The sequence below is a fragment of the Cinclus cinclus genome, chromosome 2 (genome assembly GCF_963662255.1).
Source record: "Cinclus cinclus chromosome 2, bCinCin1.1, whole genome shotgun sequence".
Classification (NCBI taxonomy): Eukaryota; Metazoa; Chordata; class Aves; order Passeriformes; family Cinclidae; genus Cinclus; species Cinclus cinclus.
The window spans coordinates 3,891,445-3,910,287 of NC_085047.1; positions in this window are offsets into that span (position 1 = coordinate 3,891,445).

The following is an 18,843-nucleotide window of genomic DNA, read 5'->3' on the forward strand; positions in this document are numbered from 1 at the left end:
CGACCTCACCCACCAGAGCTGCATATTGTGAATATTTGTAAAGCAAAATTCCAACAAGGATTCCATTCTGCCACTTCACAGAGCAGCACTTGGTTCAAGATGAACTGTCTATGGGGGGATTGAGTTCAGGCAGGGAAGGATTACCCACCATGAGTTAGAATGGCAGAAGAGAAGGCAGTGCAGTTTTTTCAATATCAACATATTATTGTTAAACAGCTGGGAAATGGGTATTAAAATATATTAAAAAAAAGGGGGGGCGAGGTTATGAAAGAGGATTAAATACTGTCTTCATTTAAGCAGAAATTCTGTTTTTAATTCAACTAATTGTGTTAAACTGCTAATAGGGTAATTTGAAGAGTCCAGCACATTCAAGGGGCTGGTATTTAATTTAAAAAATTACACTTCACACAATGCCAGACAAGGGGTCAATCCTTGAATGAGGAGCTCCCTTGAGAGGAAAAGACACAATTAATGCTGCAGAAACTTCTCATTCATTCTTCTGCTGCTAAATATCACTGATTGGCAAGAACACCATTGTTTCCTGGTTAATTTTTTTTTTTTTTACATAGATTTCTGTCTTTTCCTTGTCCCTTTATCTCCCCCCTTAATCCTTTCCTATGCTGGATTTTGACTCTATCTGGTTTTATGCTTTTGTGATTATATTTACACACTCATGTCTGAGAGTATTATCCATGCAGACTTCTGCCATGGACACAGGAGTTTCAATGATGCTATTTTGGTGTCCACCCGTGCCAAGAGAATAGCTTCTGCTGTCTTAAAAGGATTTTACACACCCCTAAAAATACTGGGCAAACTTCACGAGATTCTTAAAAAATGTTTCAAGTTGCTATGCCAGTCAGCCTCCATTCCTTAACTTCGGGATAAGACCTTGTAAGTGTTCATTACCTCAATTCAACTTCATTTCAAGGCATTGCTTGGCATGAGTAAGGTAACAGAATCCAGTCGCTGTTAGAACAGCATGCACACACCAAAGTGAAGGAGTGAGAGGTTCTGGGAATACTGATGAGCAAGGAGAAGAGATTATTTCAACACGAGGCGTCTTAACAAGCAAAGAGAGAGGCTGCTTGGTGAATATATTCAGGAGTCCTGGCAGGCATGATTATATAGGTAGAACTCAGGGTAATTTTCAGTCAGGGAAGTTTCTTCCTTGCTTCTTAGGTCAGGGCATTTAAAATCGAAGTTTGCTGCTGCTCAGCTGAGGAAACATTCAGGAGAATACCTATAAATAGCCGTGAGGATCTTTAAAAGGTAGTTTTTGTCAGTGGCAAGATGCTTGCACAATTAGAAAACTCTGCCTGGGGTTCTATTAACCACAATAGCCTTCCCTCACCAGCCAGACTTCTCAATTAGCACTAAGAGTTGCTCCGGGCTCAATACTTCCCATAACTAACACTGTGCTTGTTATCCTCAAGTGTTGAAATTAAGATTAGTGACCTTCTGTTATTTTTTACATGACAGTTACTTGGTGTCGACCTTAAAGGGAAGGTGTTTAAATGTGCATGAACATATATTCATAGCACTTCAGGAAAAAAATTTACATTTGTATTGTATAGAAAGACTACAGCTTTCTCTTTCTGGCATTTCTGGTTCTTACAGACTTTATTCTATGGACAATGTTAATGACTTATAAAGTGTAAGACTTTCCTATTTTAAAGAAAATGTCACATTACCACAATATATGTGGAATATATGATCCCTCCCTGCAGTTCAATCTGTACACAATATTTGAGCAATAATCAAGTAACAGCATCTCAAAAAAAAAAAGAAAAAAAAGAACCAATGGAAAACAATAGTGGGAGGGCAATGGCAAATGTGTGGGCAGGCTTTGGTAATAATCTAAGAAAAAGACAAATTACATTTACATTCTGTCAGTGAATAGGTTGATAAAAAATACTTGTTCACTGGACACAGCCTCATTCCTTTTAGGCTTCACCAATATATTGTCCTCATTTCACAGCTGAAATAACTGCTTCCAGAATTATTTCACAGGTCTGAAAACAACTCCCTGGGAAAAAAAATGTCACTTGTGTTCTCTTTTCCCTATTGTATTTGTGTGAGTCACCATGAATGTTCAGCAGTCTTAAGCATAGTACTTCGGTTGGAGTAGTGCAATTATAGAAAATGCATTTTTATGGAATATTTTAAGGGAAAAAAATAGCATTTTATTAAGAATATAGGCATGATTTGTCTTGGATACCTCTGTGATCTAACTCAGTAAGAACTGTAAAAATCCTTTACCATTGTCTCTCAATTGTTATGCCAGAATTAACCAGTAGAAATTAAATTTATTATGAGAATAATTTCAAGTGGAATTTTCAGTAGAACATTCGCATGCTCACAAAAGATATCCTTTACAGCTTTAATATATTTAAACAGAAAAAATACCTGAATCAGCAGATAAACTCTTTTCTCTAGGTGAACAATACCTTAAAAATACAGATTATTTAACATTTCATGTTAGACTGAGCCTTCCACAGCTGTTCAAACCTATAACTGCAAATGCAAAAAGAGCACAATCCTGAAATACACTTTTAAAAGTTAGATTAAGTGATTTAAACGACTGTGTGTGTTCCTTGTTCAGTGCAGCACAGATTTACACTGCTTTTCTTGTAGCTTAATTAAAAATGAAGAAATAGGTTCTTCCTGGAGAGTGTGAAAATCTTTCATACAGTATAATTTATATAATAAATAATCTAATTCATCATAATCCAAAGCTTCCTTTGCATCACATACTGTATTAAAATCTTTCCTACTGTATAATTTATTTAATAAATAATATAATTAATCATCAGCCTTGCTTCCCAAAGTGTCACAGAAGCATTGGTAACAAAGTCTTGCACTTCAAAGTCAAACACTTCTGACCTGTGACATCACTCTCAGGTGCCGTTTCAAACTTAATTCTAAGACAGTTAATAATCCTCAAAGTGTTTCTAAGCATCGTTACAAAGAAAAAAAACATTTTAAAAGCAATGAATGACATTCTCCCCATAGTGCAGATACACAGTCCTTTAAAAAGTCCACATTCTTGTAAGGAAAAAAAATTACAGAAAAAATACACATACACTGAAAGTTTACAGTCAATAGTTTCTACATGGAAATTTCTTGGAACTTTCAGTATATTTTTGCCCAAATTCGTCTTATTTATCTATTTTATTTTCTTTATGTACTTGCACATGCAAGGGCTTCATAATCATCTCGAGGTCCTAAATCTGTTGGTGCTCCTACAGCTAGGTAATGGTCGCTGTTAAATAACGAATAAAAAATTTCCTTGGAGAGTGTGCCTGTGGTTCCAAACTGCCTCTGGAGGCAGCAGTGAGTGAAGCCCTTTATCACAGAGAGGGGGGAAAAAGTTCTTTTTATTCATCAGGTTTTAAGATTCTCATTTAAGACCTACTGAACAAAAGTCCAGAACTAGTAAAAAACAAAGGAACCAAAGAATATGTTCAATAGAAATTTACACGTGCTTTATTATGAAACATTTTAGAAGAAAACTTCATTGGAAAAGAGATCTCAAAATTAAGTAGTCTTTTCCAAGCCTCTGTGTGGACTGGGATCATACTGGGAGTCCCAGAAGTAAATTATCAGCTTTTCTCCTTTGTTATAATTTTCAGGACCTTGCTCATACCAATAACCTGAAACATCTCTACTTCTCTGTTTCAAAAGAATACCTTGTGGGCAGAGGAATGAAAATGCTCTCACTGTAATTATGCAGAACTTCTCTAAGTGTGAGGAATTTGGAATAGAATTGTACTTTTTCATCCTTCATCCTTTTTCATCTATGAGATATAGAAGTTAGAGTACATTTAGTTGAATTACAGGTTTAAGATCTGTTCTCACTATTTTATGCAAACCTACTATTAAAGTGGCTGCTTTCTCAGAAATTGGTATTTTCTTGTCAAAAATATTTTCCTCATAGTTAGAAATAATTTCTTTCAAGGATTCATAGCAACCCTGCTATGCCACCACTTTGAAGTTTACCAGAAATTTTAAAAAAAATATATCTATTCATTGGATTTTTGTAGGAATCAGTGTTTTTATTAGGGAAAATAAAGTTTGGAATGAAAAAAAAAAAAAACAACAAAACAAAACAACAAGAGGATTCTTTCATTCATCCTGAAATTAATATATTCTGCATCCCTGCACTACCTCACTAGAATATCTCTGAATAGCTGTCATCTCAACAGCATAGTTTGCTCAAATTCTATAAATTCTGTGGAATAAAAAAAGAAAAAAAATAGTTTCACCATGCATGCTACTGAATTGGGTTTTGACATCTGAGTTTTGATAGGCTTCAGAGCTTTTTTTCTGTTCCAACAACACCATAGAAATAAAGAAGTCAGATTTATGCTTTAAATATATATTATATATATATTTAGTTTCCTAAAAGCCCTGATGCACAGCATTATTTCACACAATTTTATGTGGCTTTCAATTTTTTCTTTCTTTAGATGTTAGAACACCCTAAGAAAGAAAAAGAGAATAAAGATTCATGTACACAAGGAGAGATGCTTAGGTGGGCAAACATTTTCATATATTGTGATTTAATTCAAAGGGCCATTAAATGCTGGAAATTTAACTGAATCTCAGCAGAGAATTACAATTCAGTTTGTTACAGAAGTAATAAAATAACTGAACTCTGGGCTGTTCTTCACTAATATAAACTTTCATATGCCAGCTAACTGGCTGGCCTGTGGAAATGAATGCCAACAGACCCAGACTTGTGCCTTTGGTTTTCTCACACTACTTTATCTTCCAGTTTCTGTTTTTGCTGTTAAGAATGCTTAAATTTTATTTACAGTGCAGCCTTTCAGCATTCTCTCAACATGTTCCAAAATATTAATAGATTGACTTTCATTACAAATTCAAAAACCCCCAAAGTAAAAATTATAGAATGAAAGACCCTAAATGCCCTAAATGTAATATATCAGTTAAATAGTTTAATATTCATATAAATTTAGATAGTTTATTCACACATTGCCTTAGTGCACATGTACCAGCATCTTGTCTGTAAAGGTCTTCAGCATATTAAAGATTTTTAGCTACTTCCTCACAAAGAGCCATCTTGTAGCATAAACATGCTCAATATAAAGAGAGGAAAGTCATGCTGAGATCTTTTCTGCTTTGGCAGATTAGTTGGAAACAAAGTATTTCAGCAGAGAAGAATATAAAAATTTGGGTTCTTGGGAAATAATTTCTTCGTATGTCCACCTCTGATTCCATGAAGTTTTATCTCTCCTGCTTTTTAGCTTACAGGGAGACAGGGAGTTTAAAGTGCAGCACTTAAGTTGCTCTGAGAAACTCCTCCACACCCAAAGTCATGAGGATTTTAAACAGCCTTTTGCACAAATACTTTGAGATTGAGCCTCTCACATATACAGATCCCTTTAGTGCCTCGTTAGACAAAAGCAGAAAATAAAACTATGACATCTGTAAATAAGGAATCATGATTCAGGGAAGAAGGCTGAATGTAGATACAAGAAGAAATTGAGTTTTGGAAGGCATAGGAACTTTCATGCTTTAGTACTTATTAGTTGCAGCCACAACTGCAGCACAAATGACTGATGGCTGATGAGTGAATATTTGTGTGGGTTCAACAAGCTTCATAATTCAAAAGTGGCTTTTTTCCTTCTCTTCATTTCCTTTTCACAGAAACCCTACTGATGCTCTAATCAGGCATATTGGACATTAACAAATTAGCATAAGTCTAGCATACCACAATAATTCACTTCAATATCTATACTCCCCCTCACACTACAAGGAGCAGATCAGAACATCTATCAATTTCCCTTTAACACAGGCTTCAGAAGTGATATTTTTTGCTACATATTCCAGCTTCTCAACATGTATATTCCAGTCTCCCAACACCACCCTTACAGGCTCAGCAGTGCTGTATTTGGTTTGTTCATTGCTGCCTTTCAATACTCAATTAGAACTATTTCAGATTTTCAGTGGTCATTACTGTGATTCGAGGGGGATTTCAGTTGTTGGGTTCTTCCAAGAACAGGTTTTTGTGCACTCCTCTGAGAGTGTCAGGAATTAATGAACTCATAATGAACCATATGTGTTACTGTGCTAAATTCCTAGAGACACAAACAAAATATATCATCGACTTTGAAGGATACTGACAAACAATTTTTTGTTTGGATAAAAACCAGTGGCCCAACACTTAAAAGACTCTTTGTCTGAAGTCCAAATTCTTGAGAATTGTGCCAGTTCCCTATTTTAGCCCCATAATGACCAATATTTAGCTTAGGAGCGTTCCAGCACAACAAGGGGGCTGGAAAGGAAGGGTCTCATTAGTAAACAATTTAATTGCTTTTATTCTGTCCTTTGGAACACGCACTTTTCCACCCAGAAATGGCATCTTTATCTTCTCTCTGCTGAAGCACCCATGAAAATTTACTTCCTCTGTTAATCTTTGGTGTTTTGGGACTAACTAAAGATGTTAGATGCAGTATACAAAAACAGACAAAGGAATAGCTGGAATCTCACAGAAACATCTTTTTTTTTTTTTTTTTTCCCAGGCAAAGCAGTGACATCATGTAATCATATGAAATCCTCATACTGATCAAGAAAATCTGGATTCCACAGAAAATAGTGTCACCCACAGAAAACAAAATATCTTAATGCACCACCTAACCAGTGACAGTCACCCCTTTCTTTTCCTTTTTACTCCTTATTGAGAAAGCTTTATCTTGTTGTTTTCTCAAAAACATTTCTACTTATGCATAGCAGAATTCCTCTATAGTTATTCAAGCAGAGAGAGGTTGCTTGAATTCCAACCTCAAGTCACTGCGCTTTGGTCTGTATTTATCAAGAACTGCATCACCTATAATTTTTTTAGTACTGGAGATGAGGACAAGAGTTTAGGATTAACAATTTAGAGCTTTTAATGCCTCTTATGAGAACTGACTTAGTGGACTGACCTTTTTGGAGATATTCATGACAGAATGATGAGAAATAAAACATCTTGGAAATTTCTCTATGGGCATGGGGCTTCCACAAGGCTTGTGAAATACTGGCATCATTGAAATTGACTTAAATACTGTAATTTAATTTGTTTTCACTCTTCGAAAGCTGAATGCCACCAGCAAAATTATAGGTAAAACATGCAAGCTACACATAAAGGAAAGTCCATAAAATATGCAAAGAGGTGTTGACTCAAGTTTCCTGGGACACTCTCACAAACAGAGTCAAAATCTGTTCTTTAACAGAGTTTTTACTGCTCTCTCCCTTCTTGGGAAGCTCTTCAGAGAATCTCCAAATCACCTCTTGTCTCTTCAAAGTTTCTTTCTTGGAACCTTCCTTTACTTCTTTCCCTAATTTAATGGGAAATTGTAAATTCTACACCAGAGTTTTGTGAGGTTCTTCTACATCCTGGAATGTTTTAGCCTCTTTAGCAAGTTTCCTTACCTAAGCTTTCCCCCTTTTAGAGGTACCAAATAGCTTCTTTGATTATCAAAAATTACACTATCATGTATGTATTGCATAGAAAGTATACAATTACATCTACCCACACTGCAGGGCTGAAGACAGAAAAGCACAAATAAGCAGCTGACAATAGAGAGGCATAAACACTTCTCTAAGTAATAATTTTATCCATTTTCTCTCTGTTTTAAAGTAAGACATACACGAGCAGCCAATATTGTAGCGAAATCTTCGTACTTGTTATTGCAGTGGGTTCTTAGGACTGTTATTTGAAAGTCAGCTGCTGAAATCTGGTACTGAGAGCTGTCATCTGCTGCCTGCCTACAAGCTGCCAATACATTTTCATTTCTATTGCCATGGAAACAAAGGTTGGCATGACTTAGAAAAAAAGAGGCGGGGGGGGGGGGGGGGGGGGGAAGTCTTTTAGACAGCCAGAGTTTTCAAAGTTTGACCCAAGATGGAATTCACCTTTATTACCCACAAAGGTCACACTGAAAGGGTCAGGCAGGGATAGTGCCTGGCATTGTCCCTTCCTTGTCTGATCTGCCAGCTGTCAGAACTGTGAGCGTGGCCAGCTAAAGTCATGAACACCTTCTCTCCAAAGTAGCTGCCTTTCCAAGGCAATCAGGAGTGGGAAAGGAGGACGAATCTTTGGGATTTGTCTCACCTGGAAGCAAGACCAAGCTGCTGAATGCGCCATGTGTGGGAGCCTGCAAAGGATTTGGCAGCATCACGATCACTTCAGGCCCTGCTAAACACTCCCATACTATAACCAGAAAGTAGATTCATCTGTAGGAGCTGCATTCCTCACTGCAAGAAGAAAGCATTTCTGAACTACCAGCTAAAGAAGCTCCTTCAATGTCTGTTTAATAGAATAATCACAAAATGGGAGTAAAAATTTGCCCAGCTTTAAGGTGGAAGAACCCCTGGCACAGATTTAGCATTCCCTGGGTCTGTCAGGTATTGAAAGGTTCATGCAGGTGTTTAGCTGTTTTTATTACACCTGACAGTGGCAGACTGGAAATGGAGTTTCTATAAGCATTTGCAAGCTTCCTCTCATCCATTTTTTCTCCCTGATACTTTGTCTTCTTTCGTCACTGGGTGTCTTTCACTGGGGAATTTAGCCCAACCTTTCCACTTTTTTCTCAAGTGTCATGGTTTTGAGCAACCATTTAACTTTTAAAATAAGCACGAGGAAAATTGCAGTTTAATTAACAATTGGAACACATTGTTGATCTCAGTTTAGTTAGCTGGTGTATTTATGGTCTGTTTATTCATTTATTTTTTAATGATGCCTTGCTATTGACTGCTTGGACCCTCTGTCAATCACAGCTCCTGTCGGATGCACATTTTTTTCACCCCCATTTCTTAACTTCTTTTTGTACGACCTTGTATTTCCTCCTTTTTACTTGACGAGCACCAGGAGGGACCTGCTGGTGTTTCTCCTTGATCGGTGAAGTGCCCCCTGTGCTGCCCTCCAAATCACACTGCGTAAGCCAGAGGCTTAAGCACCTTGAGGCTTCTGCAACACAACTTTTCTTCAGACAGCACATCATCTCCTGAGATCACACAGAGGAAATTGATTCTCTGGGCAGCATTGTGCCTGCAGAACTACCAAAACTACTGCCCTAAACACAGACTGGCAGATAAAGTAGGAAATTAATAAGGAAATATACCTGGAAACAGGAGTCCCTACACAACTGACAGATTCCTGTTGTAAGGAATTCAAGGGCTAAGGTCAGAGATATTGTGGTTTAACCACATGATGTTTCCAGATCAATAGGGTGGAGCAGCAATCAGGGTTAGCAAAGGTAACAGAACGTTACCACAGATGTTAATTCAGGGGTTCAGTAGAAGCTTCTCATAAAAGTAAAGCAGACATCTCTTTTCCCTCCATACTCTCTATCCTTTACTACATTATTTTTAAAATAAGCTTACTCCAGCCTATAACACAACTGGATGAAAACTCACAGTACATAACATAACAATTTGATCTATGTTTGGTATTAAAAATTTTAGGATTATGTTTCCCTTCTTCTAATTATATATGGAAAGGGTAGCAGTGGCTTTCTTGAAATGAACAACAACAAGTGATTATGTAATGTGATCATGTAATCACTACCACAGGAGGAAATGAAAAGCCAGACAAGAAACATCACATGGCTCACGAGGGAGTGCAAAAGCTGACAAGGGGCAGTGTCACTCCCCTGCCAGCCCACAGCACTCGGGGAGCAATCAGATCCTGATGACCTGCAGTCATTCACCCCCACCTCCAAAGGTTGTTTCAAAGGAAGCCCAAGAAAAGCCCTTGGATGAAACAGCTCTGTTCTGCTCTGACAGCCTCCCTGAGCACCTCCTGTGACCAGCAGAAGGATCTCCAGGGGATTGTAGGCACTCTGAGAGACAAGATTAAGCAAGGGAGGTCAGGAATGATGAAGGTGGAGAGAGCAAACAGAGGCAAAGACAGAAGTGACATTCAGAGAATTAAGAGATGGAAGAAAGGGTAAGCAGAGGTGAAGAAAGATACAGCATCTCTTTGCCCAGTGGAATCAATTGTGTTTCAAAAAAAATGTCAACATGCTGCTCAAAAGAGGGATCAAGGACACAAAGAGTAAGTTAAACGAAAAAAGAGGATTTGTGAAACTGCTACACAAACATCCCTCATAAACTACAGCTAAAAATTTGTATTCAATCAGCTCCTGCAGTGGGTGAGACCCACAGCCACTGGCCCTTGCACTTCCATCAGATTATTTCCTTGCAGGGGTTGTCAGCGAATCCTAAAGTTTACCTTCCCTCACAGGACCAACAACCCATGTTTAGGGCTATTTATTTCAGTCACTAAACTTATGTTTCTTTGCCAGTAGTACTGTAATTTGCAATACTAAGTTTTATCCACACAGTTTTCAGTTTCTCAAGTTGCTACATTTTTTTGCTTGAACATTTAAAGATTCCCTGAAAGTATAAAGTATAGGTCTTCTTCTAAGAAAACAAAACAAAAAAAAACCTACTAATTTTTTAATGGTTAAGTATCAAATTCCAATTTTTTTATTATAACTGTATGATAAAACAGGCTTGACATAATATCAGAGAACATATGCACAGAACAGACAGGGAGCAAAGCACAGTTTGCTGCTCCTGACTGATTTATTTTTCAAGACCAAAGGTTCCCAACTCAGAAACCTACTGATCAAAAAACATAAGGATGGATTGAAACCTCTGTCAGACATACCTAGGAAAGTTAAAGCCTCATTATTCTCCAAACACTGCTTTTCTGAAACTCTGACTCCTCTTCTGGGGAGTTCTGGGTGGATTTAAGAGTCTGTAGCTGAAGAAAACACAGAAACTGCAGTGAAAAAAACAGTGTGGAACACAGTACAAAGAGACAGGAATTTTTCTGGGCCTGTCTCCAGAATGAGTTGGCTAAGCTTTGCAATTAAGGGATTTTTTTTTTTTTCAGTGGTTTCAAAACTTCTCTGAACCACTGGAAAACCTGAAGCTTCTCACAGGAGCATTAAGCTTGGCAGCAGGCATTACCTTCCCCTCTCTGAGCCAAGCACTCCAAACTAATCCTTCCATAATGTTGTCAGTCTCTTGTTCTCTGAGCTTGAAGAGCCAGTTAAATGAAGTGACAACCAGAGAGAGGAGGAATCTTTGGCAAGAGTTCCTTGACTCACTTTGGCCTGTCACACCTGCAGAGACATCACTCCACTCAGCTGCTCCCCCCCAGAACTTGACTATTTATATGCTGTGCCTCTGCACAAAATACATCTGATTTCATTATTTCATGCACCAGCAACCCTGTAGAATTTTATTCCTGAGCAGGACCACGTGGAGAAAACTTCCCCCATTTTTTTTTAATTTTTTTTTTTTTTTTAAGAAAACCACTTTGGTGCCAGCTTGGTCACACCACACTTTGTATGTAGAAGTTGCTCAAGTATGAATGATTCTTGCTCCTTGGAGTATTCCACACATGGAGCTGCTGCTTGACAAAGCCCAGAGCAACAGCATCTGTTCCCTAGTGAGCATCTCTTGGAGTGTCAGTGACAGTTTTCTTATCAGTGCTTTGTCTCAAAAGAAACGCGTAACAAAACTTGACACATGTTAAGATATTTTTGGCACAATTGAAAGCAGGACGGGATTCTCCACTTAAAGGAAAATGTAATTATTTTCTCAGGAGGTGTTATTTAAAAGAAATAAGCCTATTTACTCGATAAAGGGGTTCAAACTAAATGGGCTTGAGGAGAGTGGCACTTTGAAGAAGTAAAGAACGACAAAGATATCTCCCCACTGATGAATTTTGAAGCAGTGTTTATAAAAGTGAAGGCCAGGCTGATCCCAAATGTATTGTAGAAAGCTGATTATAAGACTTCCTTTCTGCATATTTGTCTGTCTATCCTTGGTGGGCTGCAAAACCATGCTAGTTCTAGTCATGCACTTTTTAAACCAAATTAAAAAGTGAAAATTTTGTGATGAAGAATTATTTTTAAAGTATTATGCAATAATTTCTGTGGAATATTTATCAGACTGAAGAGTGCTTTATCTATCTATTAGAGAGTATATAAATCAGTGTTTTTCAACATACTGCAGAAACTTGGTAAGAGAATGTAAAACATTGCCATTCTCCAAGTTAATCTATGGGCAACCGGGCAAATAAATGTTAGAAAGATAAGTGCATTAGCACTTTAAAGCACCCAGAACAAGAAAGGTTAAGGCAAAATCCATGATATTAGACAGAAAATATTATCTTGCCAATGCTTTTACACAGAATTTTAATTGGCTGCCTAGTGAGTGCAAATTACCATTTGTGATTTGTTGCCACTGCTACAATGTTTCATTAGAGTAGTTTTGGAAAAAAAACCCTATGTAACAGATCTGCTTAATTTTCTATATTCTAGTGCAGAAGTTCTATGACAAATAGTAATTGCTGTATCAAAGGGGTCTAGCTAACTCTCAGTGTTCCACATTCATGCTGATATGCCACAATTGGTGAGGCAATTGTTTTCCAATATTGTATTGAAAAATAACAGATAAAGACCGCATGCTGATTTTTCACTGGCAGAGGTGGGGGAAGTGAATGGAAAAGGTTTTAATCTTTCACTTTGATTGATGCTGGAGATGACACTTCTTTTTCCTTCTTTAATAGGCACCTCATGGTTTAACCCCAGCCAGCAAGTTAGGACCATACCGACTCTTGCCCCCTTGTCCCTGCCCTTCCTTGGTGGGATGGGGTAGAGAATCAAGGAGAAAAAGTAAAACTCATGGGTTGAGGTAAAAACACTCCAATAATTGAAACAAAGTCAGGTATCCTAATAAAAATTATAATAATGATTGTAGTGAAAAAGAGGGAGAGAAACAAAACCTGAAGGGAACAGGTGATGCACAAAAAAATTATTCACCATGCACTGAGCAATGCCCAGCCCAGCCTGAGCAGCAATCAGCTCCTCACAGAAAACTTCCCCACGTTTATCACAAACTTTCTGGGGTATGGAATATCCCTTTGGCCAGTTTGGATCACTTGTCCTGGCTGTGCTCCTTCCCAGATTTTTGTGCACTGGCAGAGCATGAAACTCTGAAAAGTTCTGGATTTGGGGTGAGCGTTACCCAGCAACAACCAAAATATTGCTGTGCCACCTTTATTATTCCCACACTAAATCCAAAACACAGTGCTGCACCAGCTGCTAAGAAGAAACTAAACTCTGTCCCAGGTGAAAGCAAGACAATGCAGCTTCACAGAAAAAATGTTGGGAAGATACAGATGGGAATTTGAGCGCAGAGACATTGTTGCAAAACTAGCTGGTAAAAACACAGATCTCTGTACATTGAAAGGACGTCTTGATGATATTTTTCCAACCTTATTCTGACTGCCCTTTCAATCAAACCTCCTCCCTTCCTGTCATTCACAGTGGTTTTATTCCTTCCTTGCACCTCTTCTTACATTCTCCCTTTTACCCTACAGTGTCTCACTCCATTTTCACAGCACCATCCCCTGGAGCTGGTTGGGGAAAACAGAAAATGGGGTGACTTTTTGTAGAAAGTTTACTGTGCTTTGCCACATCAACCCCAAAACTTGGTTCTACAGATAAATGTCCCCTTTTGCTGACTTCTCCAAACTTGCATAAAGCCTTGTGGCCAGGGGTCTGGCTCTTGGTAACTCCACAGGACCACTGTGCTGACCACCCCAATTCTCCTTGGTACCCTCAGCAGCAACTCGACGAGGGATCTGAAACACACCTGCCAGACACCATAGTAGATCACACACGACTTTAAAGGGTCAGAGATCTGCAAATTCTGTCCCAAAGAGAGCCTGATCTGACTCTGCAGATCACATTGCCACAGTAGGTAAAACTAAGCCCCCAAAGGCTGGTTCACAGCGTAAGGAAAAGTTTCTTCCAGCACACACACATGGCAGCAGACACTCTGACATGATACATCTTTGTTCTCATCTCAAAAATCTCTAAAAAAAAGAGAACTAATGATGTCACCAAACAAAAGGGTGTTATTTTCTTAAGAATGATGAGCTCCCAGAGTGAATGGTATGGAAGAAAGCAATCTATCTGAAAACAAAGCCTTTCTTTTTCTAGCAGGTGAGAAAAGCTCTGAAGTTTGCCTAGGGCACTTGAAAGCATCCCTTTGTACAGCAACCATTTACTTCAAACTTGTTATCACCCCATCTCCCTCTGTTCATCACCGGCCATCATTATGTTCTTTTAAACTCTAAAGGTTAATTACAACATAATTGTTCCCTACAGTGACTGATCCATAGATATACCAGACTTCCCCTTTTTAAGTAACAAATAAATAAAGAAAGAAAGAAAGAAATGGAGCTGAACTTATCTAGGTTCTGTTCTGAAAGGGCTTTCTTTAATATTAATAAGCAATTCCTATGCCAATAAAATCTAGCCAGTCCCTATATAATTTACATAAACCAGTGGGGTGCCTTGAAAGGGGGGTTTAAAGGAATTGTGGGGAGGGAGATAAAACTACCCTTGTGGTCCATATTTTTCACGTCAGATGCAAAATACAGCAGTAACTGTCAAAATGCAGCTGCAGCAGCTGAGCAGTTTATGGAATTTGTAAGTAGGATTACCAATGAGTTTCAACTTTGCTGCTCACACAAGCACACACAGCTTTAATCTGGAGTGGAGTTTCCATTTTCCTTATCTGTATATCAGTCAGCTATGAAAAAGTGCAAGTAAGTCACAACAGAAAGAGAAAAACATCTCCTCACACCCATCTCCTCAGGATCCCAGACTTCAGTTTCTGTTCTTTGGCTTTAGATTTATTTTCCTACCAGAACTGATGTCAGAGTCAGAAGATGTGGCAGATCAGCATTACAAAAACTTAGACCGCTTTTGGGTGACACACTAAACCTTATGTATCATTTAAAATTGTAATTATTGAATTCTAGTAGTCTGTCATTCTCCTGATATTTGTGATTTATTTTCATTACAAATGGCATGTTAAATTTGATCTAGTCTGATTAACACAACAGAGAGCAGTAGTTGTGGGTTTTTTAAAGCCCAATTTATATTTCTGATGATGTAAAATCAAATAATCGTATGAAGACAGAGGTGGAGATTCAATGACAGTGCAGACATGTTGCCAAAAGTCCAGCTGTGGGGGAAAAATTACAGAGGGCATGTATGTGAAGCAGTGAAAACAGAATATCACTGATAAATTAGTGGGAGACAGTATAAAAAGCTCCTGTATTTAGGTGCTTTCATTTCAGTTGCCAGTAGAGAAGTAGCAGCTGGTGGCAGATGTGAATAAAGTGTCAATAATGTTCACCATTTTAGAGATATAATGTGTATTACACCTGCAGAAGGGAAAAGGGAAAACTCTGGCAATGAGAAAGACAGAAAAAATTGGAGAAAGCAATGAGAAAGAAACAGGCAAGAGGAAAAAGGAAGGTATGAATGTGAAATATAGATGTGTCCAGCAGGTTGAAAAGGGAAAGAAATAAAGGTCACAGTATGAAGAAAATGAACTACTAGACAGAAAACAGACAGCACAATGCAGAGCAAAAATGTTGTGGAAGGCATGGGGAGGTACAATACAGATAGTGGTTGTTAAACCTGTGCCCCAAAGAGGAGGAATAAAGAAGCTCTTAGACAAGTGAACAGGGAAAAGCAGAGAGGGATTTTGAGAGAAAAAGATTTGTTATTGACAGCAAGCATTTTGACATTTGGCAAATCTGAATTAGCTTAGATTCATTGGTACCAATTTTGGGGGGTAAAATTTTTGTTAGAGATTCCAAAACTGTAAAAATTTGATTTTAGATAAATGGCATTTCTAAATACTTATGTCCTGAATTTAGAGATTACAGATTGTAATATATATCTGGTTGGACATCAGCTGTGCTGGCAATATTCAGGGCTAAACATTTCAGTAAAGGACATCTCAAGCCCTAAAAGTTTGTACAATCCAAGAGAAAAGGTAATGAAAAAAAAATAGCTAAAAAACTATTTTCTCTGCTGGTCTTTCTCTTTTCTAATTTAGAAAAAAATTTGAGTTTCAAAGGTAGATTTTGGCTTTCCTTTCCTTTCTAAAAATATTACAGGCAGTTGCTTGTCCTTATAATTCCTGAAATTAATTAAGAGATGAAGTTTGCTCGCATGAAAGTTGGGAGTGTTTAGATTCAAGTTTCCAGCAGAAACCATGTCAAATCTAAGTGTCCACAGCACTTTCTGAAAGGTGTTCAAAAATCTCACTATTGTTACAGAAGATGTGATAAAATCCAGATGAAAGCATTGCACTTGGGACAAAAAATAAAATCACTCAGTTATAGGAAAGGAAACAATTGGGAGATGTTATTCTCACTCTCTTTTGAAGAGCTTTGATCTTATAATCAATTTCTCATTCACATCTCAGATAGGAACATCTTTGAAGCAGCCATTGCCTTTTGTTTGAGCAGCCAGCTGCACCTTAAACAAGGTTTAAATTCAGCAGCTTCAGGTTAGAATCATTTGATTTTATTCCTGTAATATCTGTTGACCTTTATCAAGTTGACTTTGTTATTAAGTCAATGCCAAATATTTAAAGATCTAATGAATATAAATATTTATTGAGAAATCTTATCTTTGTATCTCCAACTTTTTACAAATAAGCATAGAGGTTGCTTCCACAGAATTCAGGCATGAGAGTTCTGTGTTGCACTGCCAAAGTGAGCATATTGTTGGATTAAATTAATAAACAAGTAATCTTGTTGGCAGAACTCTCTCTCAAGAATCTTAGCAAACACTTTGGCTGGGTATCTATTAAAACTTCTGACTGTTTACAATATTCTTCTATTACGGCAACATGTGTCAAGCAGCAAAAAAAAATTACTTGTTTATTTCCCATGTCAGTCTGCCTCATTGTGCAACTTCAGTTTTCTGTTTACCCTCCCAAAAGTGAAAATATAAAATAAGAGCGGTAGAGAAAATTTAACACTAACTGGTAGAGAAAACAGCATCATCATTTAAAATCATACCATGTCATTAAACTTTGTTATAATGAACTGCTGGGGCTCATTTAGCTTGTGAATCACTTAGACCTTTCACTTCAGATGAAGCAATGACAAAGCTGGAGTTCATGCAATCAGGTAGTAATACACAAAATTAACCAGTCACCAGCTGCTCCACCAGAATTAATGGGAATGTGGAATACAGATTTCTTATTGAGCAAAATGAGATTAGATACTTGGGAATATGTTTAATCTCACTAGGACAAGGTGGTGCAGTTACAACTGTAGAGTGGAAAATCATAGGAAAACCCAACTTAGAACAAGTCTGGACATACCATTTTTTAACAGAATGCATTTTTTCCATCACCATGTTTTATGAGCCATTCCTACATTAACTGAAATTTCTGCAGGTTTCCTGCTGGAGCTGTGTAAGGACTCCACAAAGGAGAAAAAACCCAGTCCGAATCCCTGCTCAGTTACTGGCTGTACCCAAACTCCCAGCAAGGCATCACACCTTGCCTGGAAAAAAATTTTAAAAAAAGGCACACAGCTGAAATTTTGATGGCTGGTGACAAACCAAGCACAGAAAGCAATGACTTGAGAAAGCTTGTTAAATTTCCTTTGAGAAGACAATTATTCAAAGTACACAATTAAATAAACTAACAACTCCCACCAACCTTTTGCTCCACCATTAAATTTGGAGCAGGTGAGTGTGCACAAAGGCTACCGTTTGCAGTATTTAGTACAAAGTTTCATTAAGGTATCATGCAAAGGAACAGCTTTTTCAAAAGCATTAACAAGTGACTGCAGCTGCTTCACCAGAGCTTTCTCATTATAGCAAATGATTTTGCAGCTCTTTCTTTAGAGCCACACGGATGTCCCATCCACCATGAGAGGGGATGCACACTCTGGTTTTTAAATGCCCCAGAAGGGAAGCCAGCCCAAGAAAACCAGACAAATATGTTAGTGGCCTACCTACAAGTGATACTCTCTAAAGAACCGTGGGTCAAAAAAAAAAACCCCATTCTGTAATAATGCTGGCACAGTGAAGTCAGTTCAGTGACCATTTCAGTGCTTCTACCACAGGTATGTGGAATTCTGCTATGGCATCTCAGAACATGACTGGCTGTAAACCTTGGTAAAACCCTCAGCAGGTTCTGAGAACCACTAATGATTGCCAAAAGCAAGCTTCCCACCTTGAAAAGGGATAGGCCAGAGAAATATTATGCCCAATAATACTTCACAATTAAGCTGAACTTAACATAAAAAATCTTCCAGGTGAATTAAGAGCTCTGTTACGGGGGTGGCAGCACTGGTATTACTTAGCAAGCCTGATCCTGACCAAAACACAGCCTCAGAGGTGCCCAGGGCTGGGGCAATCCCCAGCTGCCCTCCACAGCTGTCCCTGCCTTGGGACAGTGGGACAGAGCTGCCAGGCTCTGCCCTGGTTCTCCCCAGGGGCTCCCCACCACCACTCCTGGTGCTGCCAGGAGCAAAAGGACAAAACCTTGCAACTGTGTTAAAGTGGTGGGGTTAAAGCACCTCTTTAATGAAAGCTTTCAGGTGCACAAATGCAGCTGTGAGCTCACTTGATAAAGAATTAGTACAATTTTTAAAATGTTAATTAATATATCTAGCAGGTACATCCAATAGCAGACCAGTTACCCCAGCACCCCAGCCTTGGTTCAGCCCCTTGGAGTTGGTCCAGTGGCTTCTTTATCCCATTTCTTGTTATGTCCCTTAAGTTCTGGTAGGGGAAAAAAAATAAAAACATAAAAAAAAAGGTCAGGAACTGTCTTCTTAAGAAGAAAACTAAACAGAATTTCAAGAATATATTAGTAAGGATTTGCTAAACAGAGAGAGAGGGTGAGAAAAGTACTAGAAGCTACACAAATGTATATATATTAAAAATCCACAAGGATACGAAATGCATATAAAAAGCTGAAAAA